This window comes from Triturus cristatus, chromosome 3_1 (assembly GCF_964204655.1).
Source record: "Triturus cristatus chromosome 3_1, aTriCri1.1, whole genome shotgun sequence".
Lineage (NCBI taxonomy): Eukaryota > Metazoa > Chordata > Amphibia > Caudata > Salamandridae > Triturus > Triturus cristatus.
The window spans coordinates 1,168,401,034-1,168,426,219 of record NC_140583.1 but is presented as its reverse complement, the minus strand read 5'-3'; the positions used below and the strand labels follow the sequence as shown (position 1 = coordinate 1,168,426,219).

At 47.9% G+C, this 25,186-nt stretch overlaps 1 protein-coding gene across 15 annotated transcripts in view; it reads right to left on the bottom strand.

Moving 5' to 3' along the window:
- The window catches only part of PKNOX2 (PBX/knotted 1 homeobox 2), a 3,737,380-nt gene that overhangs the window by 3,335 nt on the left and 3,708,859 nt on the right, over nt 1–25,186 (bottom strand). The gene's annotated exons all lie outside the window — the stretch shown is intronic.

The following is a 25,186-nucleotide window of genomic DNA, read 5'->3' as shown; positions in this document are numbered from 1 at the left end:
TGCAATAACAGCCATGGAATGAGAGAAGCTGCAGAATGACTGTTGAGGTGGTGCACAGATGATCAGCACATAACAATGTACCCCTCTTTAGAAAACTCTTTCTAGCCTCCCTCTCTTCCCAATAGTTGTTCTCTAAACAGCCTTAATTGCTTAATTGCAGTCAACACTTACCTTAGTGTACCAATGCTGTAAGCAAACTAGAGCTCAGTATGGGAGGGGCATGCCACAATATCAAACTGGTCATGATATATTTAATACAGAATCTGGAAATGCATGCTAAGGTCATGTTTGCCATAAGCACTTATGGCAGCAAGTCATATCTCCCCAGTCTTCCGCTGAAGGAAAAACCATAGACCAATGTTTCATTAATAGGATACATCTTTTGAATACGTCCATGTATTTGGTCATTGCTTAAGAAAAGTATTTAACCTTAATGCCAGTCTTTAAAATTAGTGAAAATCCTCCAACATGTACGGTCAATTCTGATATACTTGTTGCCCCAGATCATCAAGTGTTACTCAACACAAAACATCAATGATTGAGTTGCGTCTGTAGGAGAGTGGCATCGACTGCATAGTTGCCCCCAAAGTTTTGCTGATGTTTTGACTGTTTTATGACTCTAGCCAGGCTGTGGCCCTGCTATCCAGGACCCCAGCCTATCTGCTTCCTCTCTTAAACGATGTGAGTACCCTAGGTACAACTCAATTGGATACTGAGGATACCCTGGCAGTCCCTCTTAGATGGTACCCTAGGTACCCAGGGCATGGGTCCCTCAGTAGGCCTACCAGGGCTGCAGCACTTATTGTGCCACCCTGGGACAGCCATACAAACTGACACCACCAGACCACTACTGTAGTCTGGGTAAGGCGGTGCTAGCACCACTTACAGGGATATAGGTACCCTATATCCCACCCCATTACAACACATATACTCTCATAGGTCACCCCTATAGCAGGCCTTGCTAATCCTACAAGGCAGGGTGCTGAGGTATGTATGAGGGGGGACCCCTACCTGAGTAGGGCCTCTCTGCAACCTTAGTAAAATCATTGCAGAGTTGTTTGTAGTGTAGCCATACCATATACTCTTAACCGTATTATAAGTCTATTGCGATAGCGTGATAACTTGAGAATGGCTACACAGAACCATATTGTGTTTGGTGTCAAACATGTAGGAATCCTACCCCCAGACCAGCCATGGGCATGAGGGCACGATTCCCCCCTGCTAGGGGGCGATATGGGAAAAGCGGCAGAATTTAGACACCAATTTAAAAGTGCACACGTAGTACAAAATGGCTACTACCCGCCACCCACACGACTCTGGCTGGCTATTGCTGGGGAAAATCCCAGCCTCGCCAGCTGGACAATAGGGCTCCTGTGGCAGGGAGGTGCTAGCACCTCCCCAGACAGGGTATGTGGATTGGAACTGGGTGGGTGCACCATATGTTGCCTTTCAGAGTTGCACGTAGGCTGCTACAGCCCCTACATTCTGCATACACTGCCTGGAACCAGTTCAGGGGCATCCTGCCCATTGCCCAGGCGGGAAACACACATAGGGGAGTGGGTGTAGCCACCCTTTCCCGCCTCAACTCTCATTGGTAGGCTCTGATCTGGACCCTCCCCTAATCTTGGGGATAAAGGTGAATTCTGTGTCCCCAGAGCCTCAGATTAATCTTGGACTTCACAGACTTGACCTTCGACGAGCTGCTGCCCAGCTGACTGAAGAAATCTCCCTTGGGGTAAAGGAGTTACCCCCTGCTTGGCAGGCACCTGAAACACTGCAAGTGACCTGGTTGGAACTTCGCTGCTCCTACAGACTTCGTCGACTCCCAGCAACCTTGAGGTGGGTTTTCTAAGCATCCCAGAGGTCAGTGAGTGTGCACAGCAAGTCTGAGCACCATGGATCGCGTGGGTGCCGAGATTCCCAATACCCCAGGACACCGGCCACCTCTTGCATAGCGCACGACCCTGACCAGTGGGGAAATTGTGCTTTGGCTCATTTTTGAGCCAACCACCAAGCAGCAATTGTGCCAAAGATCAGCGCCCTAGTCCCCTCCGGTGGCCCGTGGGCTCCCTTTTATGCACTCCATTTTGCTGCCTTCCGCGGTCCCTTGTCTCTCGACTTGTGGGCCCTAGCAGAGGACAATCTCAACTTCCAAGAGTTCCCCTGGTTGCTCCAGGCCTGCTCTACAGTCTCTCCAAAGGAGACCTCTCACAGTCCTCGTGGGTCTGCACCAGTAGCTGATTTGTTCATCTTGCGTGGGGTGCGGTTGCCAAGGCTTAGTGGATCCAATCCGGACACTAACACTGCAGCGACCCTCATCCAACGTGGGACAGTTGCCCTCCAGAAGCTGGCCTTCCTTGATGCCTCCCGGAGCCCATGGCTGCAGATCCAAGCTACACCTCTTTCCACTTGAAGCACCCGACATTGAAGGGCTCTTTCCTTTGAGCTCCCTGGTCACTGTGCCGTGACCCAGACTCTGTACCCTCTGCTTTCAGGTTCTTCTCTACAAGATCTACAACTTCAATCTTCACGGCATCATCAACGCTTTTGGCTAGCAGCAGTTTTGTACATTTTCCCATTGAAAATCAGCCCACGACCGACATCGAAAATGACCTATGCACCCGGCTTCCCTGGGGCAGGTAACAGTGGTACCTCGGTACTCCCGTGGTAGTGGGCTCCTCAAAAGCTTAACTCTAAGTTTTTAAATTTGAACTCCTGCTAGAAGTGTCTTTAATCTACTCTACTCTTTCATTTGGTCATTCAAGAGATTATCTATGGTAAAACAATAAGCTTAACACTCCTTCAAGACTTAGCCTGAAGGCTGCTCTCCACAGCTACCACTTGGATATCTTTCTTTAAAGGTTGTTTTAAACCTATCATCAATAAGAGTCAAGATGGACTGGTGCAAGGTGTCCCCTATAACTAGGAGACAGCATATGCCAGGCCAACTTCTCACATTGGTGTGCAGCGGTTGGATTCAAACTTGCCATTGTTTTACCAGATAACAAAGTGAATTTCTAAAGTGAAAGCCACTTGGTACTAAAGGTACATATAAATTCAAGATTAGAATATAATAAGTTCTACTGAACTTAGGAGTTGTGTGTAGAGGGTTTAGCACACCTTGACTACAACTCAAGAAAGGGTTCAGTAGGCCACACCTAGTGTAGGTAGATACACCAGTACCACTACACTAGAAAATGTCTTTAAATGGAGGTGCCCATAAGGCTTTGGAAGGATCCCAAAGGATCCCAGTCAACAAATATGATGAGCTCTCCTTTGCTGAGCTTAGGGAGATGTGCACCACTAGAAAACTAAAGACAACCAAAGGTGCAAACACCCAACGCCTCAGGGAAATCCTGCTCATAGCAGACTTTAAGCAGACTTTAGTATCTGATGGGGTAGGCAGGTCGGGTGGGCATCCCTCAGAAGAGGACACTCCCAGAGTGGACTCTGATGAGGACCAGGAAGAGGAAAATGATCCTGACCTGGAAGAAACACTTCACTCACAACATGGAGGTGATGGCCCAAGAGGCACACTCTCTCCATCCCTAATGGGAGGGAGGTGGATCCAAATAGAAGGAACAGATCCCCATCAGAGGGGTCCAACCATTCTAAGAGTTCCAAAAGGACCTCTGCCTCTCCTCAGAGAAGAGAATCCTCCCAAGAGAGGAAATGCAGATTGCTCCAGTTTGAGCAGGCAAAGCTTCAGCTCAGGAGTGAACAGTTAGCATTAGACAGGGAGTCCCTGGAGCTTCAGAAAGCTTCAAGAAAGTGGGGTCTAGAGACCCCTGGAGGCAGTAATGAAACCCCTAGAGTTAGAGAGAAAGTCCCTGACAATAGGAACCTCTACAAAATTTTCCCCCTATCATGCAGGGGATGATATCCACAAATGGATCTCTGCTCTTGAGAGGGCCTGTAAAGTACAAAGGGTCCCAGTAGAGCAGTGGGCAGCAATCCGGTGGCTCTCCTTTGCAGACAAAGGAAGAGACAAGCTCCTCTCTGTAAGAGAAGAGGATGCAGATGATTGCTATATCTTGAGAGATGCTTTAATAGATGGGTTTGGCTTAACCACTGATCAGTACAGACTTAAGTTCAGAGACACCAAGAAAACACAGAATCAAGATTGGGTAGACTTTGTTGATTGTGCTACCAAGGCACTGGAAGGTTGGTTAACTGGCAGTAAAGTAAATGATTACCAAGGATTGTATAATCTCATAATGAGGTAGCAGATCGTTAACAATTGTCAGAATCAGCTCTTACATCAGCACCTGGTAGACTCAGATCTGACCTCTCCCCAAGAATTGGGAAAGAAGGCAGACAAATGGGTCAGAACCAGGATTAAGCAGAAGGTCCAGCCCTTGGGGGTGCAACTAAAAAGGAAGATGCCAAGAACTCTGAGAAGGGTGGGGAAAGGGAAAAGACCAGCAGTCTTCAACAGGCCCCCAAAAAGCAGCATCTGAGAATACCCAGTCCAACAAGGCTAAGCAGCCAAGGAAGCCATGGTGTAAATTCTGTAAACAGAAGACCCATTGGACTTCAGATTGTAATAAGGCCAAAGACTCCACCAGTACCACACCTGCCCCTGAGGCACCTGTTCCCCAGATATAGGTGGTGGTACACAGAACAAGGGCATAGAAGGGTTGACCCTGGGATCAGGAGAGGACTCTGGCTTAGTCAGAACTCCTACTCAGGCTGTACTAGTTTGTGATGGGGACCTGTCCCTGTTTGTGAGCCCCAGTGGTCTGGGCAAATACAAACAACAGCCTAAAATAAATGGAAGGGAGTCATTAGCTTACAGGGACACAAGAGCCAGTGTCACAATGGTGACTAAGGACCTTGTGGACCCTAACCAGATCATACTTGGGGAAACTTACCAAGTGACCAATGCAAGTAACGTTAGTACTAACCATGCTCTAGCAGTTGTGAATTTCTCCTGGGGAGGGGTAACTGGCCTCAAGAAAGTTGTGGTGAGTGCAGACATACCTGTTGAATGTTTACTAGGGAATGATTTGGAGACCTCAGCATGGGCTGAGGTGGAGCTAAGTGCCCATGCAGCAATGTTGGGTATACCAGCAGAAGTGTTTGCCCTGACAAGGTCAAAAGCAAAGCTAACAGGAACTGAACAGGCCTTGGATCCTGGAAAAATGGACCAAGGACCTTCCAAGAGGAGGAGTAGCAGGGGTAAGGCAGAGCCTTCCCCCAGGATCAGTCTGTAGAGACTCTTTTAGCAGAAGAGGATCTTCCTCCTGAAGAAGGAACTGCCCCAGATGAACTGGAACCTGATCAGGTTGAGTTATTGTGGGCAGGGGGACCTTCTAGGGCAGACTTGAGCCTGGAGCAGCAGAGCTGCCCCACTCTTGAACCCCTCAGACAGCAAGCTGCTGCTGAGGCTGCAGGGAATGCCAGTGGGACCCATAAGATATATTGGGATGATGGGCTCCTTTACTCTGAGGTTCGAGACCCCAAGCCTGGTGCAGCCAGGAGGTTGGTCATACCTCAAAAGTTTAGGGGCTTCCTACTCACACTGGCCCATGATATTCCCTTAGCAGGACACCTGGGCCAAAACAAGACTTGGGACAGAATTGTCCCTCACTTTCATTGGCCCCAAATGAGTGAGGACTGTAAGAGCTTTTGCAGCTCTTGCACTACCTGTCAAGCCAGTGGCAAGGCAGGTAAATCCACAAAGGCCCCCCTGATACCATTGCCTGTGGTGGGGGTGCCCTTTGAACGGGTGGGGATTGACATTGTTGGTCCCCTAGACCCACCAACAGCATCTGGGCACAGGTTCCTTCTAGTGGTTTGTGGATCATGCCACTAGATACCCAGAGGCTATTCCACTTAGGACCATCACAGCACCTGTGGTGGCAAGGGCCTTCCTGGGAGTCTTTTCCAGGGTGGGTTTTCCTAAGGAGGTATTGTCTGACAGAGGTACACACTTTATGAGTAGCTACCTCAAGGCAATGTGGAAGGAGTGTGGGGTTAACTATAAGTTCACCACCCCTTACCATCCTCAATGCAATGGCCTTGTTGAGAGATTCAACAAGCCCTTAAAGGGTATGATCAAAGGGCTCCCAGAAAAGCTTAGGCGAAAATGGGATGTTCTTCTGCCCTGCCTTTTCTTTGCATACAGAGAGGTGCCACAGAAGGGGGTTGGTTACAGCCCTTTTGAACTTTTGTTTGGCCATCCTGTTAGAGGGCCACTCTGTCTAGTGAAGGAGGGATGGGAGTTACCTCTCAAACCTCCTAAACAGGATACTGTGGACTATGTACTTGGTCTCCGCTCCCGGCTGGCCGAGTATATGAAGAAGGCAACTAAAAACCTGGAGGCAAGTCAGGAATTACAGAAAGCCTGTACCAGCCAGGACAGAAGGTGTGGGTGTTGGAGCCAGTGGCCCCAGCAGCTCTCCAAGATAAGTGGAGTGGACCTCATACCATTTTGGAGAAAAAGGGAGAGGTCACCTATTTGGTGGACCTTGGCACTCCCAGAGGTCCCCACAGGGTACTTCATGTTAATAGACTGAAAGCATATGTGGACAGGGCTGACATGGGCTTGCTCATGGCAACAGATGAGGGACAGGAGGAAGACAGTGACCCTCTCCCAGACCTGCTCTCTCACAACCCTGACGATGGGTCAGTGGATGGAGTAGCCTTGGTAGGCAGCCTCACTGACCAGCAGCAAGCAGACTGTAGACAAGTTCTTCAGTCTTACAGACATATGTTTTCTCTGACTCCAAGTCAGACCCCCTGGTGCACTCATGAAGTGGACACTGGGGACAGTCTGCCGGTCAAGAACAATATCTACAGGCAACCTGACCATGTCAGGGACTGCATCAGGACAGAAGTCCAAAAGATGTTGGAATTAGGAGTGATTGAGCCCTCAGAGAGCCCTTGGGCTAGCCCAGTAGTCCTTGTACCAAAACCTCACACCCAGGATGGTAAGAGAGAGATGAGGTTCTGTGTTGACTACAGGGGACTCAATGCAGTCACTAAGACTAATGCTCACCCAATTCCCAGAGCAGCTGAGAACATAGATAGATTGGCCTCAGCCAAGTTACTGAGCACATTTGATCTGACAGCTGGCTACTGGCAGATAAGGATAGCTGAGTCTGCAAAAGCCCAAACTGCATTTTCTACCCCTGGTGGGCATTATCAATTTATTGTGATGCCCTTTGGTTTGAAAAATGCACCTGCCACTTTTCAAAGGTTGGTGAACCAAGTCCTCCTAGGCCTGGAAGACTTTAGTGCAGCATATCTAGATGATATTGCTGTCTTCAGCTCCACCTGGGAGGATCACCTGATCCACCTGAGGAAAGTTTTGGAAGCCCTGCAAAAGGCTGGGCTCACTATCAAGGCTACTAAGTGCCAGATTGGGCAGAGTCAGGTTGTGTACCTGGGTCACCTTGTAGGTGGAGGCCAGGTTCAACCACTTCAGAGCAAAATCCAGACCATCATGGACTGGGTTGCTCCAACCACCCAGACTCAGGTCCCAGCTTTCTTGGGCCTGACTGGTTATTATAGAAGGTTTGTAAAGGATATGGATCCATTGTGACCCCCTTGAATGACCTCACCTCTAAGAGGAGGCCCAAAAAGGTTCAGTGGACTGTCAGCTGTCAGAAAGCTTTTGATGACCTAAAACAGGCAATGTGCTCTGCTCCAGTGCTCCAAAGCCCCAACTACTCCAAAGAATTCATAGTTCAAAGTGATGCTTCGGAGGTGGGGGTAGGTGCTGTGTTATCACAACTGAATGAGGAGGGTGTGGAAATATGGATTTTTCTGGTCAGTTATGTCCCCTATCTTGGACCCCAAAGGTTCTATGTGCATGTCACAAGTACATGTATGTTCCCTCCAGTTCCAGTTATGAAGACGCAAATACATGTGCGTCCACCGTCAACATGTCCTCTGTCAGATCCGCCATGAATAGGCCGGATATTCCATTCCTAAATATGAAAGGCCACCGGCTTTATATGGTTCACTTATGCCATTTTACAGTCCAGGCAAGTAGGCCCTGATTCTGTCATCAAACTCCTCTTGCTTTCTGCCTCTGAAACCTCGAGTCTGAGCCTGCATCTGTGACCATGAACTTTGTCTCATTCTCTGCGCGGCTCACGAAGCCTGACATCAGCCTATTCTCTGCCAAGAACTGTATTTCACCTTCGAATTATCTGCTTCACTCCTTAGCCGATGCATTCCTGTCTAGCAGCTTAAGTAAACATTTGTCCAGCTACTGAGCAAAGGCTCGGCTTCTCTGTCCTCATGCAAGTAATTCATAGCCCTGTTACCATGGAATATTCCTACCCCCTCACATTCAGTGTAGACACTTAGACGCTTGTACACGCACGCACAGTCAGTATAGAATAGATTCTGTCCGAGAGTCCTTCTTTTGTGGATAACATAGTTCTTTAAACATAGGATGTTAGATATGATTTGGGATTAGGTTGACTTGACCCCCCAGACTTTTTGTCTCCACATGTAGAGCTAAATGTCAAGTCCCCTTCACCCCCTAGTTGCACGTCAATTACACGTCATGCTGCTGCGCGCGCATCTATGCCAAGTATTATCTTATAGATCCACCTATATGTGACATCATAACCAATTATGTTCCTTTTTACTCCTTATTACACCCATTTTTCGGTTACGCATATGAATCGTCAATTTCCTTATCAATTGTTACGCCTACTGCATTCGCTTCATTGTAATGTATGTACTATAAAAGTTACTTCTTGTCAATAAAGTATGTACTTCACTTCCTGAACCTCCGTGGTGATGGAACTTGGAGCAACCGATTATAATCGATTATTGGAATAAAGCCCATTCCGAACCTCTAATACCACGGATTCTGCCTCTCATTTTACTGAGCTATTTTATTATGTTTCTGTATCAAATTAAGTCCCGGTAAAGGAATTTTATTTACCACATGAATGGCGCCCGAATAGGGACACTTTCTCATCTCACGCGCCGGCGGTGAGTTGCAGGCCCGGTCTCCTGCCACAGCTGGACGGACAATAACGCGTACCAGCAGGATTTCCTGTATCTCCCTCCGGTCAAGCGGGGGCGACTGAGGCTGCGATCAACACCCAGACGAGGCGGTGAGAAGTGCGAAGTATCCCGACCAGAGCCTAGCTGAGAGAGCAAGATCCGAGGTATACAGAGACCCACCAGTTCCCGAAGTCCCGAGTCGAGTCCAGTTTCCGCAGTGTTCGAGTCGAGTCCAGTTCGGTCCAAGTTCAAGTTACCGAGGCCTTCCGTTTCCGAAGCTACCCGGTGAGTACCATTACTGGAGAGGCATTTCTGACGTGCACATAGGTTGTGCCGGTCAAGACGGGTTTGGGTACACAAATCCGGTCTGCACTGTTTTAGCAGTGTATCTGTACTGTTTAGCAGTATATCAAGTATTCCGAAGTATCTAGTTATTGTTAAGAATTATCTTGGTGATTAGTTATGCAGACGATCACCATTGTTGTTTATTTTAAAGGTTAAAAATGTGTTTAATGTTTAATGTTTAATGTGTTAAACGTCCTGCATATTGTGGTATGAATGGTTGTTCATTATTGTGCTTTTGTATTAAGTGTGTTCAAGATTAAGTATCGGATCAGTTGTCAATATGCCGCTCTTTTCGAAATTAAGACAGATCACTACTAGAAAAGGGGTACTCGAAGAAGCCGTCCCTATTCCTCCTAGGGATACTCCAGGGCACTTCATGTATCACAAACATGGCTTAGACGCTATATTATTTCTTGATTTATGGGTAGACTACACCAAGGGATTACCAGAAAGTCAGAGGTGGCCCGCAGCGGGGACCTGGGATGCAGAGTGCATCATGAAAGTCGAGGAAGAGTTATGGAAAAGGAAAGTCAGACAGTCACAGAAAGACGCCGTTGAGTTATGGCGTAAAGAATCTCATAGACGCACAGAAAAGGCACTCCGACAGGAAGAAAAGAATAAAGAAAGTTCAAATAAAGTTCGAGAAAATCTATTAATTGAGGAAGGTATCCGAGTGAAATCAGAACAAGTAGATAGGCAAAAAAATGCCCTTATGAATGGTATGTATCCCCTTCTAGCCGAAGGATTACCTAAGGCTACTCCAGAGATACCGAAAGACTTGCCACCCCCATTATTCCCAATAAAGGTACATCCTAAGGGGCATCCTAGAACCGCAGAAGATGTTTTTCTTTCCTCATATTTAGATGACGCAGCTCCCGAGTATGCTAATTCCGCCCCACATAGACCGCATACCAGGGAGGTCCAACGCCAAGATCCAGTACCCGTATCCCTACAGCAACAGATCGAGTCACAAGTTCCGGCAAGCACATCTGTTTCTGCATCCGTCCCTACAGCTACTTCTATAGCTGTGTCCACACCTGTAGTTGCTGTGTCACGTTCGACGAATCCTTTCACACCCGACACCCCAGATGGGGCCACGGGAGGTGCTACCAATATTTTTTCTACGCCACCCAGAATAAATAAACTTACTTTTCAAGAGTCAGCACATTCACGTACACCCAAACTCATAAGTGCCCGTACGCTGAAGGAACTTCTTATAGATTGCAGATATGACCCGGTGCCCGGTAAAGAGGACGAAATGACCCTGGCATCATTGCGTATCAGACGAGCCGCAGTGTACTTAGGGAAGTTACCAGGAATGACTGCGCATCTAGATAAAATATATCATTTTGTCCAAACAGGGCGAGATCCAGAATGTATTAACAGAGCTATGGAATACCAGAAAGTAGAGATACAGGGGGAACTGTTACGTTTCCTCATAAATTGTGTGATCAGAAATCAAGACCGACCGGGGGTAAACCCGGAAGCAATGCAAATTCTTACCAGATGGAGCCAGAATATATCAGAAGGGAGACATGATAAGCAAAATTGTATAATAGCCATGTGCCGAAAGATCCGTAAAGAAATAGAACGCCTACACGAAGAAAGATTAGAGGTAGACGAGTTCGAACAAAGCGAGGAAGAAGGGTCAGGACTGCCCGCGGGACAGTCGGACACCATAGCCTATGTAGGTAGAGGAAGATCTTGTAATAGTAATAGATGTCTTACTGACTCGATACGTCCGATATGTCCAGATAATAACAGGAATTTCCAAATACCTATAATTAATATAAGGTCTAACGAGCATTCGTTCCAAACCGCCGACAAACTACTCCGAGAACGAAGGGGTTATCATTTTCTCGATTCTATGGATGAACAAGATTTAGCCAGGGCAGCTGTCCATTGGGTGGACAGTCCCGGAAAATATAGTGATGATACAGTAGTACGCACATTTTTGAATCTCACCCCAGATGAACAGAGGTTAGCTGGGATTTATATGATTCAACAACTCATTATATTATATCGGAGTCAGCGTTCGGACCCTGGTCCCTTACCTGACATATTGACTGAATTGCTTATGAATAAATGGAGAGGTGCAGGTACTAAATTAATTAAAGAAATTCTAGAATCAAGAAAGCAGTATATTCTTTTTGTATGCGCAGAGCATGTCTCATTGCCCGTCAAGGAAAGAACCACGTATCACATGGATAGACAGAATCCCTTACGAGAAGTGCACCCAATAAAAGGCGAGGACAACGAGTTTAAGCGCGTATTTGTATATACGCCCATATCAAAAATAGAATTGTTACAAATGAAGAAAGTGGTACCCAGTCATGACAAAGATCCAGCGGGTTTTCACCGAGAAATTAAAGACATGTTACTCATGGGAGAGTATACCTATCCCGACATTATGACAATATTAAAGGTATTGATGCCTGCTGGTATTTATGAGAAACTCAAGGAAAAAGAGTGGGAGGTAGGAGACCAAAAGATAGAATGGTCAGTGTTAGAAGCGGAAGAAAAGGCCCGAACTGCAGGAGCAGGACTTGGGGATAAAACTAAAGCATTACCAGGTTTATTAGTACAGGTACTGCCACGTTTATTAACTACGAAAAAGGAAGATTGGGGTACAATTTCAGCCTGTAAACAGAAGCAAGATGAAGACACTAGTGATTACTATGCCCGATTCGAAAAATGTTTTGGTATAAATAGTGGCATAAAAGCAAGTAGCGAATCATACCCGCATCTGTTTGTAACAAAATTAGTAGAAAATGCCCTGCCCCCAGTAAAGAATAGAGTATTAAAATTCGAGAGTACCTGGCAAGGTAACACTCCATCACAAATGTTACAAATGTTACAGTACCATCACAATAGAATTAGAGAGGAACAAGAACATGAACACAGACGCATGAAAGACACGAAAATGAAAATGCTAGTTTCCCAGACAGTTCCAGCTGAAGGACATAAAAAGGGTATGACACATTCCGATTCAGCAGGACCTGTAAAAGGGACATGCAATTATTGTAAAAAGCCAGGTCATTACGTACACGACTGTCCAGTTTTAAAACATAATATCGCCATAGGTAAAACACAAGAAAGATCACGGCCACTCAGACAAGATCAGAATGAACAAGGAGCTCTGCAGCATGCACAGGCCATGCCAGCCGCACAACAGCCAATACAGTTTGTGCCAGCTGCACCACCGTTGCCTGTTGCTGCCACACAGACAACAACACGACAAATGTATCAGACCGCACAGTATGAATATCCTGAGTATCAGCGTTACGCATGAACTAGCCTAGAGAGGGAAGTTGACTTACCCCTTATCGAGATTCCTGTAGATCAAGAAGGACCTTATGTACATAGTGAATTATTAGGCCAAGATAGAAAATTTTTACTCGATACAGGGGCAAGTCGAACAACTATAAAACGTAGTGAAGTTCCAGGGGCACCCCTCTCAGGCTCTCAGAATATTTCCCTTGGTTTTTCAGGAAAACCTATTGTTAATGAAGTATCACAGCCTCTTCCACTTACGATAGGACCTCTGACCCGAACTACAGATTTATTGCTTACTAAATCATGTCCAGAAAACTTGTTAGGAATAAAAACACTGAAAGCTCTAGGAGCCATAATATGTTGTTCTCCGGAGGGTGTAAGGTTGTTTTTACGTGATTTTAAAGGTCACTATGTGTCTAGAGACATGGATCCCCGACTGCAGACTTTACCTACACATCTATGGGCACAAGGCCCTACTGATGTTGGTTGCATGAATATTACACCATATCGAGTCACATTAAAGGCAGGAGTGGTGCTACCACGAATACGACAATACAAGTTACCACCAGATGCTGTAGTGGCTTTACTACAAATCATTGATGAGCTCATTGCCCAAGGAGTAGTTGTGGAAACAGACTCCAATGTATGTAATTCACCGATAATTCCGATTCTTAAACGAACAGATCCTAAGGCCCCTCCAGTATATCGATTGGTTATTGATCTGCGCGAGTTAAACAAATGCATTGTGCCACAATTTCCTGTGGTCCCAGATATCTCGTCATTACTGACAGCTATTGATTCCGAAGCGACATTCTTTACTGTAATCGATCTCAAGAATGCCTTTTTCAGCGTCCCAATAGATCCGGAAAGCCAATATTTGTTCGGATTTAGTTTAAATGGGCGTAGCTTTAAATTCTCACGCGCACCTCAAGGATTTACAGAAAGTCCCAGCATCTATAGTCAAGCACTAAAACGAGAACTTGACAGTATCCACATGCCAGTTAACACTGCTCTGCTCCAATACGTCGATGATCTGCTGATCACCGCGAGAAGCGAACCGGAATGTGAGAAAGCATCTCTGACAGTTTTACAATTTCTAGCCGAAAAGGGGCACAAGGTGTCCCCTTCTAAGCTGCAATTCTGTGTCCAGCGAGTTGTTTATCTTGGACACTCGCTGTCCAAGGAGGGAAGGCAGCTTACACCCGACCGCATTCAGTTAATAGCTAACATGCCAATACCCAAGACACAAAAGGAAGTACGAGCTTTCATAGGTCTCACTTCATATTGTAGGCAGTGGATCCCTCAGTATGCATTTCTAGCAAAACCACTCATTCAGTTAACCACACAGGAGGCAGCCACATCGACTGTTCTCCCTTGGACTCAGGAACATACACAAGCTTTTGAAAGCCTAAAGAAAGCTTTATGTCAAGCACCTGTTTTAGCAACGCCATGTTACAGAAAACAGTTTACACTCTTTGTTACAGAACGCGAAGGTACTGCCTTGTCAGTACTCACACAGGAACAAGCAGGATCACACAAACCATGTGCTTATTTTTCTAGTACATTAGATCCCGTAGCTCAGGCTTTGCCTGCATGCCTAAAATCAGTAGCAGCGACAGCTTTAGCAATCAGACAAAGCGATGCCATAGTGTTAGGACATCCATTGACAGTTCAAGTACCACACGCAGTAGAGGTTCTTGTGAATAGAACGCAAACACAACACTTGACTATAGCGCGACTTACAGGGTACGAACTTACATTGTTTCAGCCACATATAGAAATCAGACGCTGTAACACATTGAATCCTGCCACACTTTTGCCAGTAACCGGAACAGACCCACTAGCTCATGACTGTATTGAAGTTATTACTATAACGACAAAACCCAGACAAGACTTAACCGATGTCCCATTGTCAGATCCAGACCTGACATTGTATGTAGATGGTTCATGTATGAGAACAAGTACAGGAGAGTTAGTGGCCGCTTACGCAGTCACAACAGATACTGAAGTCATTGAAACTAATCGTATAAATACTTTGTCAGCTCAAGCCGCAGAGCTTACCGCTCTGACACAAGCCTGTATTCAAGCCACGAATAAAAAAGTCAACATATACACTGATTCACGTTATGCATTCGGAGTTGTACATGACTTCGGCGTGCTGTGGCGAGAGAGAGGTTATTTAACTTCCCACGGTGCCCACATTCAGCACGGACCCCTCATTCATGCCTTATTAGATGCAATACATCTACCCACTGCAATATCAATTATGAAATGTAAGGCTCATACGAAGGTTACTGATATCATTTCCCAAGGCAATGATCTAGCCGACAGAACAGCTAAACAGACTGCTCAAACTCAAACCCCCGACATGATAAAGACAATAGTCCCGACACCGACACATTGTATGACAGTTAAAGATCCTACTCTTGACGTAATTGACATACAGACACATGCTACACCAGACGAAATAAAGAAATGGACTGAATTAGGAGGGATCCAAACGGACCAAGGATGGATGATGAAGGAAAAGTCTGTATGGTTCCTTCCTGATTCAATGGTCCAAGTTATAATTAACACTATACATAGTCCAGCACATCTAGGAGAAAAAGCTATGCTAGACAGCATTCAACACATTTGGTTCAATAAACATTTACGAGCAGCAGCCAAACAAAAGGTCCGTACCTGTATGATCTGTTGTCAGTTTAACCCAGGAAAAAGCGTTCCCGTAGAACAGGGTGGATTTCATCCTCCTAATCACCCTTTTGAAGCCCTCCAGATGGATTATATCCAGATGGAACGATGTCGAGGATTCAAATATGTTCTCGTAGTTGTCTGCGCTCTGTCCCGTTGGACAGAGGCATACCCGGTTTCAGATTACACTGCCCCGACTACTGCCAAACAGTTGGTTCGAGAATTCTTCCCACGATACGGTTTACCACGTGTTGTTCACTCAGATAACGGCCAGCCGTTCTCATCCGAATTAATGAAACACGTTTCACTTCTGTTAGGATATCAGTGGAAATTCCACTGTGTCCGACACCCCGAGGCAGCAGGTCTCGTAGAAAGACATAATCAGATACTGAAAATCAGATTGTCCAAAATATGCAGAGAGAAAGGTGTCGACTGGGTAGTAGCGTTACCAGTTGCACTCTTTTACATGAGAATGGTAGCACACTCTCGAACAGGGCTATCCCCGTATGAGGTGATCTTCGGCAGACCACCAAATATGTGGGGGACGCCTATACCACGCAAAATAACTGATATTGACTGTAATATGCTGACAGATTACTTGGCTTCCTTGATGTCTGCACTACAATCTTGTCGTTCACAGGTTGCTGCAGCCTTTCCCGACAACACTGAGGTGAAACCCCATGACGTAGTTCCGGGGGACCTCATACTTGTGAGGAATTTCGACCGAAAGACTCAGCTGGAGCCCAGGTGGAAGTCGCCCAAGTTGGTCCTGCTGACCACAAGGACAGCCGTGAAGATCGAGGGCAGGAAAGGCTGGATTCATTCAAGTCATATCAAGAAATTTCATGGACTTCCTGCAGATGTAAACAGCCCACCTCGTGTGTCTTCACCCATTGACTCAAAACTTCCTTTTGTTGAACAGAATAACTCTGAACACTATAAACTAAAGCTTAGGCCCAACAAGTCGAGCAATTTGATTGTTTAAGTCCTCTCCAAGGTGAAGCGGTTGAATTGTCTCTGACATGTATCCCTTGGACCTGAGTAGAGAAAATACCCGGAAAATGTTGAAACGACAGGCGTATTGTAAATCACTGCGTAGCCACTGCATAGTGACATTATTAATTTTGTTTTTCTTGAGTCTTTTAATAATTACTGCAAGTATATTGTTGCACATATATTACCCTATTTCTAGACATGTTTATAATGTTACTGCTGAATATTCTTTTAGTGACTTACCTCCGCATGAATTGTCTTATAGACTTGCGCTGCGCAATAACACTTTCATTAGTATGTTACATCATTCCCATCAGACTAGTAATGCTACTAATTGTTGGGTGTGTGGCCGGCTCCCTCCCTATCAGAATTATGAAGGAGTCCTGCCTTTCTTTCCACATCCATTTACACATAATGGCTCCTGTGGAGCATGGTTTAGTTTAATCAATTCCATAGACTCAGACACAGCAGTTTACCAAGATCATTGGGTATGGGGAAACCTGAACCTAGTTTTACTCAAGGTCTGCTACCCTGACAAGGAGGGTCGCCCCAAAAGAACAGGAACTGATCTAGAAAATGAAGTATATGGATTAGGTAATTTTACACCTAATCTCATGATTCTAGATGTCGTATCCGAAGTTGAACTAGTCTTACCCACCATGTCAGTATTCTCAGCAAAGGGTGAATTGTGTGTAAGAATTGATAGAATAATTCCTCTTAAGCCTCTTAGATTTTCACCTAAAAGGTCTGCCACTGGCTGGTACACGCCTAGTTTACGGGTAGAGAAAAGTGCCTGTAAAAAACTGGAACGGACTTGGCGTCGCTCACATAATGAGCAAGCTAAAATGTCTTACAAAGCTGCCATGGCAATCTATCATAAAAATGTTAAATTAGCTCGTAAAACTCATATTGCTGAAACTTTAGAACAGGCAGGTAATAATGCTAGGATGCTTTTTCAAATAGTGGAGGATTTTACTAACCCAAAATCCTGTCAGACTACGGTTAGTTTTTCTCAGACATTATGTGATGATATTTCCTCTTTTTTTGTACAAAAAATTGAGAGAATCTATCAAAATATCATCCTTTCTAATATTCTTACTCCTATTCCTGCGGAGATTACTCCTCTCCCCAATAGGGAAGGACCTTGTCTGACTACATTTCCTGCTATTACCATCTCAGAAGTACAAACCCTTTTGGAATCCACTAGATCTGGATCTCCCCTGGATATTATTCCTGCTAAAATCTCCTCCAGATTTGCGGCTCAGTTGGCGCCTCCTTTTTGCTCCATAATCAACACTTCTTTAAGATCTGCCTGTCTTCCTCAGACGTGGAAACACGCACAAATTTTGCCCATCCGCAAAAATGCCAACATCTCTCCCGAGGAAGTGTCAAATTATCGCCCAATCTCGTTGCTTCCGCTTCAGAGTAAGATCACTGAGAAACACATCAATAAGCACTTATCTGCTTTTCTTGAGGCTTCTGGTGCTCTAGACATCTCGCAGTCAGGCTTTCGAGCTAAGCATAGCACTGAGACGGCCTTGGTGGAGGTGACGGATAACATCAGAATGGCTCTGGATCAAGGTCAAGCGGCACTTTTGGTGCTGCTTGACCTTTCAGCAGCATTCGATACCATCTCCCACCAGGTTCTCTTGCATAGACTATTGGAGTGTGGCATCCGCGGATCCGCACTGAGTTGGTTGTCAGATTTTTTGTCCAACCGTACTCAGGCAGTGTCAATGGGTCCGTTTACATCTGCTCGTTCACAGATTACCAGAGGCGTCCCGCAGGGCTCTTGTTTGAGCCCTACTTTATTTAACATCTATGTGACGCCCCTGGCAATACTGATGAGGGACTTGGGGTTTAACCCCATCTCTTACGCAGATGACACTCAACTCCTCCTCACCTTCGACAAAAGGAGTCCAGATATACAATCCATCTTTTCTCGGGGTATGATGGCTATTGCCTCCTGGATGAAAACCAACTATCTCCAGTTAAACTCTGAAAAATCTGAGATCCTGCTGTTCGGAGGGGCTGACATCTGTTGGTCACCTAGCTGGTGGCCGGAGGAGTTGGGTAAAGCTCCCGCTCCCAAAGAGGTAGCTAAAAATCTGGGCATTAAGCTTGATAACAAACTCACTTTGCAGACCCATGTTAACACCATTGCTGGGTCATGCTATCACATTCTAAGTTTACTTAGAAGAGTTTTTCCATTGCTTCCAGTATCCACCAGGAAGACTCTAATTCAGGCCTTGCTCATGAGCAAGATTGATTACTGCAATGCCCTTCTTCTCTCTGCTCATGCTGCCTCCTTGGACAAACTGCAGGTCATTCAAAATACTGCTGCTCGCCTGGTTACGAATTCTCCGGCCCGAACCCCTTCTCTGCCTTTACTGCATGTATTACATTGGTTGCCAATAAGAAAAAGAGTGCAATTCAAAACAGGTTGCATGATTTTCAAGGCTCTAAATGAGCTGAGTCCCTGCTACCTAACAAAGAAACTAAAGGCCTACAATCCTATATCCTCACTCAGATCAGGATCAAAAACTTTTCTCGCTGTTCCCAGAATATATAAAGCCCGTTCTGGCGGCAGGGCCTTTTCGTACCTGGCCCCTTTGTTTTGGAACAGCCTCCCACATTATCTTCGTATGAAAATGTCCCTCTTCTGTTTTAGAAAGCTGATGAAAACATACCTCTTCTAGTTCAAGATAGACTGTTGTTGCAAGCGCAGAGATACCCTAAGGGGTGATTCAGCGCTATATAAAATTATAAATAAATAAAATAAATAAAGCCATCACTCGCCTTCATAAGATTGTAAACCAGATACACCAGAACCCAGGCACTTGGACTTGGTCCAGTTGGTTTTGGAGTGTGGTATCAGCCTGGGGATGGAGAGTTTTATCCTTCCTAGGTATTGGCCTCCTCATACTATTCAGTTGCTGTCTATGTCTACAATGTGGACCAGCGATTTGTGGTCTGTGTACCACATCGTGTATTCCACCACCAAGATTTCATTCGTCACGGAAGAAGAAAGAAGAACAAATGATGCTATATGAACAGATCAATGGATTGATGAAGATTGATATCTCTTAACGGGCAAGTAGGGGACAAGGAGGGAATGTGGAAATATGGATTTTTCTGGTCAGTTATGTCCCCTATCTTGGACCCCAACGGTTCTATGTGCATGTCACAAGTACATGTATGTTCCCTCCAGTTCCAGTTATGAAGACGCAAATACATGTGCGTCCACCGTCAACATGTCCTCTGTCAGATCCGCCATGAATAGGCCGGATATTCCATTCCTAAATATGAAAGGCCACCGGCTTTATATGGTTCACTTATGCTATTTTACAGTCCAGGCAAGTAGGCCCTGATTCTGTCATCAAACTCCTCTTGCTTTCTGCCTCTGAAACCTCGAGTCTGAGCCTGCATCTGTGACCATGAACTTTGTCTCATTCTCTGCGCGGCTCACGAAGCCTGACATCAGCCTATTCTCTGCCAAGAACTGTATTTCACCTTCGAATTATCTGCTTCACTCCTTAGCCGATGCATTCCTGTCTAGCAGCTTAAGTAAACATTCGTCCAGCTACTGAGCAAAGGCTCGGCTTCTCTGTCCTCATGCAAGTAATTCATAGCCCTGTTACCATGGAATATTCCTACCCCCTCACATTCAGTGTAGACACTTAGACGCTTGTACACGCACGCACAGTCAGTATAGAATAGATTCTGTCCGAGAGTCCTTCTTTTGTGGATAACATAGTTCTTTAAACATAGGATGTTAGATATGATTTGGGATTAGGTTGACTTGACCCCCCAGACTTTTTGTCTCCACATGTAGAGCTAAATGTCAAGTCCCCTTCACCCCCTAGTTGCACGTCAATTACACGTCATGCTGCTGCGCGCGCATCTATGCCAAGTATTATCTTATAGATCCACCTATATGTGACATCATAACCAATTATGTTCCTTTTTACTCCTTATTACACCCATTTTTCGGTTACGCATATGAATCGTCAATTTCCTTATCAATTGTTACGCCTACTGCATTCGCTTCATTGTAATGTATGTACTATAAAAGTTACTTCTTGTCAATAAAGTATGTACTTCACTTCCTGAACCTCCGTGGTGATGGAACTTGGAGCAACCGATTATAATCGATTATTGGAATAAAGCCCATTCCGAACCTCTAATACCACGGATTCTGCCTCTCATTTTACTGAGCTATTTTATTATGTTTCTGTATCAAATTAAGTCCCGGTAAAGGAATTTTATTTACCACAAGGGCCAGGATCAACCAGTAGCTTTTATTAGCAGAAGGTTGACCCCCAGAGAGAAACGTTGGTCAGCTATGGAGAGGGAGGACTTTGCTGTGGTCTGGGCCTTGAAGAAGCTGAGGCCATACTTGTTTGGCACTCACTTCCTTGTTCAAACAGACCATAAGCCCCTCCTATGGCTAAAACAGATGAAGGGTGAAAACCCCAAACTAATCAGGTGGTCCATTTCCCTACAGGGGATGGACTATACAGTGGAGCACAGACCTGGGAGCAACCATGCCAATGCAGATGGCCTCTCCAGATATTTCCACTTAGAACATGAAGACTCAACTGGTCAAGGTTAGTTTAATGTCCCTGCGTTTGGGGGGGTTATGAAGGAGAGTGGCATCGACTGCATAGTTGCCCCCAACTGTTTGCTGATGTTTTGACTGTTTTATGACTCTAGCCAGGCTGTGGCCCTGCTATCCAGGACCCCAGCCTATCTGCTTCCTCTCTTAAACGATGTGAGTACCCTAGGTACAACTCAATTGGATACTGAGGATACCCTGGCAGTCCCTTGTAGATGGTACCCTAGGTACCCAGGGCATGGGTCCCTCAGTAGGCCTACCAGGGCTGCAGCACTTATTGTGCCACCCTGGGACAGCCATACAAACTGATACCACCAGACCACTACTGTAGTCTGGGTAAGGTGGTGCTAGCACCCCTTACAGGGATATAGGTACCCTATATCCCACCCCATTACAACACATATACTCTCATAGGTCACCCCTATAGCAGGCCTTGCTAATCCTACAAGGCAGGGTGCTGAGGTATGTGTGAGGGGGGACCCCTACCTGAGTAGGGCCTCTCTGCAACCTTCGTAAAATCATTGCTGGGTTGTTTGTAGTGTAGCCATACCATATACTCTTAACCGCATTAGAAGCCTATCGCGATAGCGTGATAACTTGAGAATGGCTACACAGAACCATATCGTGTTTGGTGTCAAACATGTAGGAATCCTACCCCCAGTCCAGCCATGGGCATGAGGGCACAATTCCCCCCTGCTAGAGGGGCGGTATGGGAAAAGCAGCAGAATTTAGACACCAATTTAAAAGTGCACACGTAGTACAAAATGGCTACTACCAGCTGTTAGACGGCGACCTCAGAGGAGCCCGGAAAGGGGGTCCTGGCTACCCTGAGACCCACCCTCAAAGTATCGTAGCCGGGCACTGGCGGGAGACTCCTCAGGAGGAGGAATCCCGTATCGAGGATCGTACTTCTGGCACCACACGACACAGAAACACCACACCGTGCGTTCTTAAGAATCACTCTTTATCAAACAGGTTAGCACTGCAAATATGTACAAGGAGAGCGCGGGCTCAATGAGTCTTGGAAGGGATAGGGGGTAGCGGGACAGTCTCTGGTAAGGTTCAAGGCAAGGACGTACCCGACGCACAGCTCACAATCCTCGAGCTGGGGGGTAGGCTTGTTGTCGTTGGGGTCCGGCGGGACCAGTGGAGTCGGTGGAAGCCGCGAGTCACTCAGCGGGCTCAGGTACAGTTCGGAGGTCTTACGATCTTCAGGGAGCCGCGAGTCACTCAGCAGGGCTCAAGTACAAGTTCGGAGGTCTTACGATCTTCGGGGAGCCGCGAGTCACTCAGCAGGGCTCAGGTACAAGTTCGGAGGTCTTACGATCTTCAGGGAGCCGCGAGTCACTCAGCAGGGCTCAGGTACAGTTCGGAGGTCTTACGATCTTCAGGGAGCCGCGAGTCACTCAGCAGGGCTCAGGTGGTTCTAAGTTCCAGGAGCCGCGACCGCGTCAGCAGGCTCTCGTTGTTCCAGCGTCGAATCTGCCGGACAGTCTCAGAGCACCCCTTGTTATAGGTCGACCCCTCTTTGATGTCGGGAGTCTGTGCAGGCAGGGGTCTTGTCACCTGGGGGTCGCTTGTCGGGGTTTCCTGCCATTGTCTTTTGATCCTCTCAGGGCCGGGTCGGGAGGAGTCCCAGACACCCAGCAGGCGTGGAGCCAGCTCTCAGGGAGGCCGGAGGGCCGATCGAAACTCATCGTCCCAGGGGAGTTCAGAGGTGCGATAGAACTGCTCCTCCCTCTCTCATCCCCTGGCAAGCATGGTGTCCTCCAGCCGGAGTGGCGCCGCTAGGCCCGGGTCGCGCTGGGGCCGGGCGGCCATCTTGGTGCATGAAGTGGGCACGCGGGCCCGGGGTGGCCGAAGGGAGAGAGTCCATGGACGAGGATGTCCGGGTCGGGTGCGTGTGTTCTGGTGGAAAGGATCGGCTAGGCCGTGGGCTCGGGGCTGCAGGTACCAGGTTAGGTGGTGCGGGGACAAGTAGAGCCGTGCTACGAGGCCGGGTCCAACACCCGCCACCCACACGACTCTGGCTGGCTGTTGCTGGGGAAAACCCCAGCCTCGCCAGCTGGACAATAGGGCTCCGTGGTCCGTACCAGGGCGATGTTCTACGGTGAAATCCATCCCCTGGAGGGAGATTGACCACCGCAGTAGCTTGGGGTTTTCTCCTCGCATCTGCATGAGCCATCGCAAGGGCCGATGGTCGGTTTGGACTTTGAAATGGGTGCCGAACAGGTAGGGGCGTAGTTTCTTGAGTGCCCAGACCACGGCAAAGGCTTCGCGCTCAATGGTGCTCCATCTCTGTTCTCTGGGCAACAGCCGCCGGCTGAGGAAGGCGATGGGCTGGTCTAGGCCTTGGTCATTCACCTGGGACAGGACGGCCCCAATGCCATGCTCGGAGGCATCGATTTGGACGACAAACTCCTTGGAGTAGTCGGGAGCCTGGAGGACGGGGGCAGTACACATGGCCTTCTTTAGGGCATCGAACGCCTCCTGGCAGGCAGTCGTCCACTGCACCTTCTTTGGCTGTTTTTTGGATGTGAGTTCTGTGAGGGGGCCGACAAGACTGCCATACCCCCGGATGAATCTTCGGTAGTAGCCAGTGAGGCCCAGAAAGGCTCGGACCTCCGTTTGGGTGGTGGGGGGTTCCCAGGCCAAGATGGCGTCGATCTTCGGCTGTAGAGGGGCGACCTGGCCACTCCCGACCTGGTGCCCCAGGTAGACTACTGATCCTTGCCCAATTTGGCACTTGCTGGCTTTTACTGTGAGGCCTGCCTGGCGCAGGGCGGTTAGCACCCTCCGGAGGTGCTGGAGGTGCTCACTCCATTCGGAACTGAAAACGGCGATGTCGTCTAGATAGGCCGCGCTGAACTGTTCCAGCCCGGCCCGGCCAGGACTCTATTCACCAGTCGCTGGAAGGTGGCCGGGGCATTTTTCATTCCGAAGGGCATTACGCGGAAGCGGTAATGCCCATCTGGGGTGGAGAAGGCGGACCGCTCCTTGGCTCCCTCGGTGAGCGCAATCTGCCAGTATCCGCAGGTGAGGTCGAATGTGCTGAGGAACCGGGCTGCCCCGAGTCGGTCAATGAGCTCGTCGGCCTGTGGAATGGGGTGGGCATCGGCTCGGGTGACGTCATTGAGCCCCCGGTAGTCCACACAGAATCGGAGCTCGGGGGCGACACCGGGGGCCGCTGCCTTCGGGACCAGGACCACGGGGCTGGCCCAGGGACTGTCAGATGGCTCGATTACCCCCATGGTCAACATCTTCGAGACTTCAGCTTGAATGCAGGACCGGACCCGGTCAGGGACCCGGTATGCTCGGTGTCGCACCGGCGGGCTGTCCCCGGTGTCCACGTCATGGACACACCAGTCGGTGACTCGGGGGATCAGGGAGAAGAGGTCGGCAAATTGTCCTAGGAGCTGGCGGCAGTCCTCTTGTTGCTGGGCAGTGAGAGCTGGGAAGAGGTTCACTCCTTCCACGGAGCCATCCTGCTCCTTGACACACAGGAGGTCCGGGAGGGGATCGGACTCATCTTCGGCCCCGTCATCGGTGGCCAGCAGGAGGCTCAGTTCTGTCCGCACGAAGTGAGGCTTGAGGCGGTTCACGTGAAGGACCCGAAGGGGATCCCGAGGCGACTGGACGTCCACCAAGTATGTGACTTGACTCTTCCGCTCAATCACTTTGTAGGGCCCGGTCCACCTGTCCTGGAGGGCGCCTGGCTTCACGGGGGCCATGACCCATACTTGTTGGCCCGGCTGGAACTCGACCAGAGTGGCATTCTGGTCGTACCAGCGCTTCATCTCTTCTTGGCTTGCCTCTAGGTTGGCCTCGGCCAGTGCCCGGAACTTCCTGGTCTGGTTCCGGAGGGTCAGAACATATTGGAACACATCTCGTGGGGTGGTCTGGGGTGCCACCTCCCATCCTTCCTTAACCAAACTGAGGGGACCTCGGACGGGGTGTCCATAGAGCAACTCAAACGGGCTGAACCCTAGGGACTTCTGGGGGACTTCTCGGTAAGCGAACAAGAGGCAGGGGAGCAGGACGTCCCACTTACGCCGGAGGGGCTCTTATAGGCCGGTGATCATCCCTTTCAGAGATCTGTTAAACCTCTCTACTAGGCCGTTCCCTTGGGGATGGTACGGGGTGGTGAACTTATAGGACACTCCACATTGTTGCCACAGGGACGTCATGTACTTCGAGATAAAATTAGTGCCGCGATCGCTCACGACCTCGCGGGGAAAACCCACCCGGGAAAAGATCCCCATCAGGGCCCGGCCCACCACGGGGGCC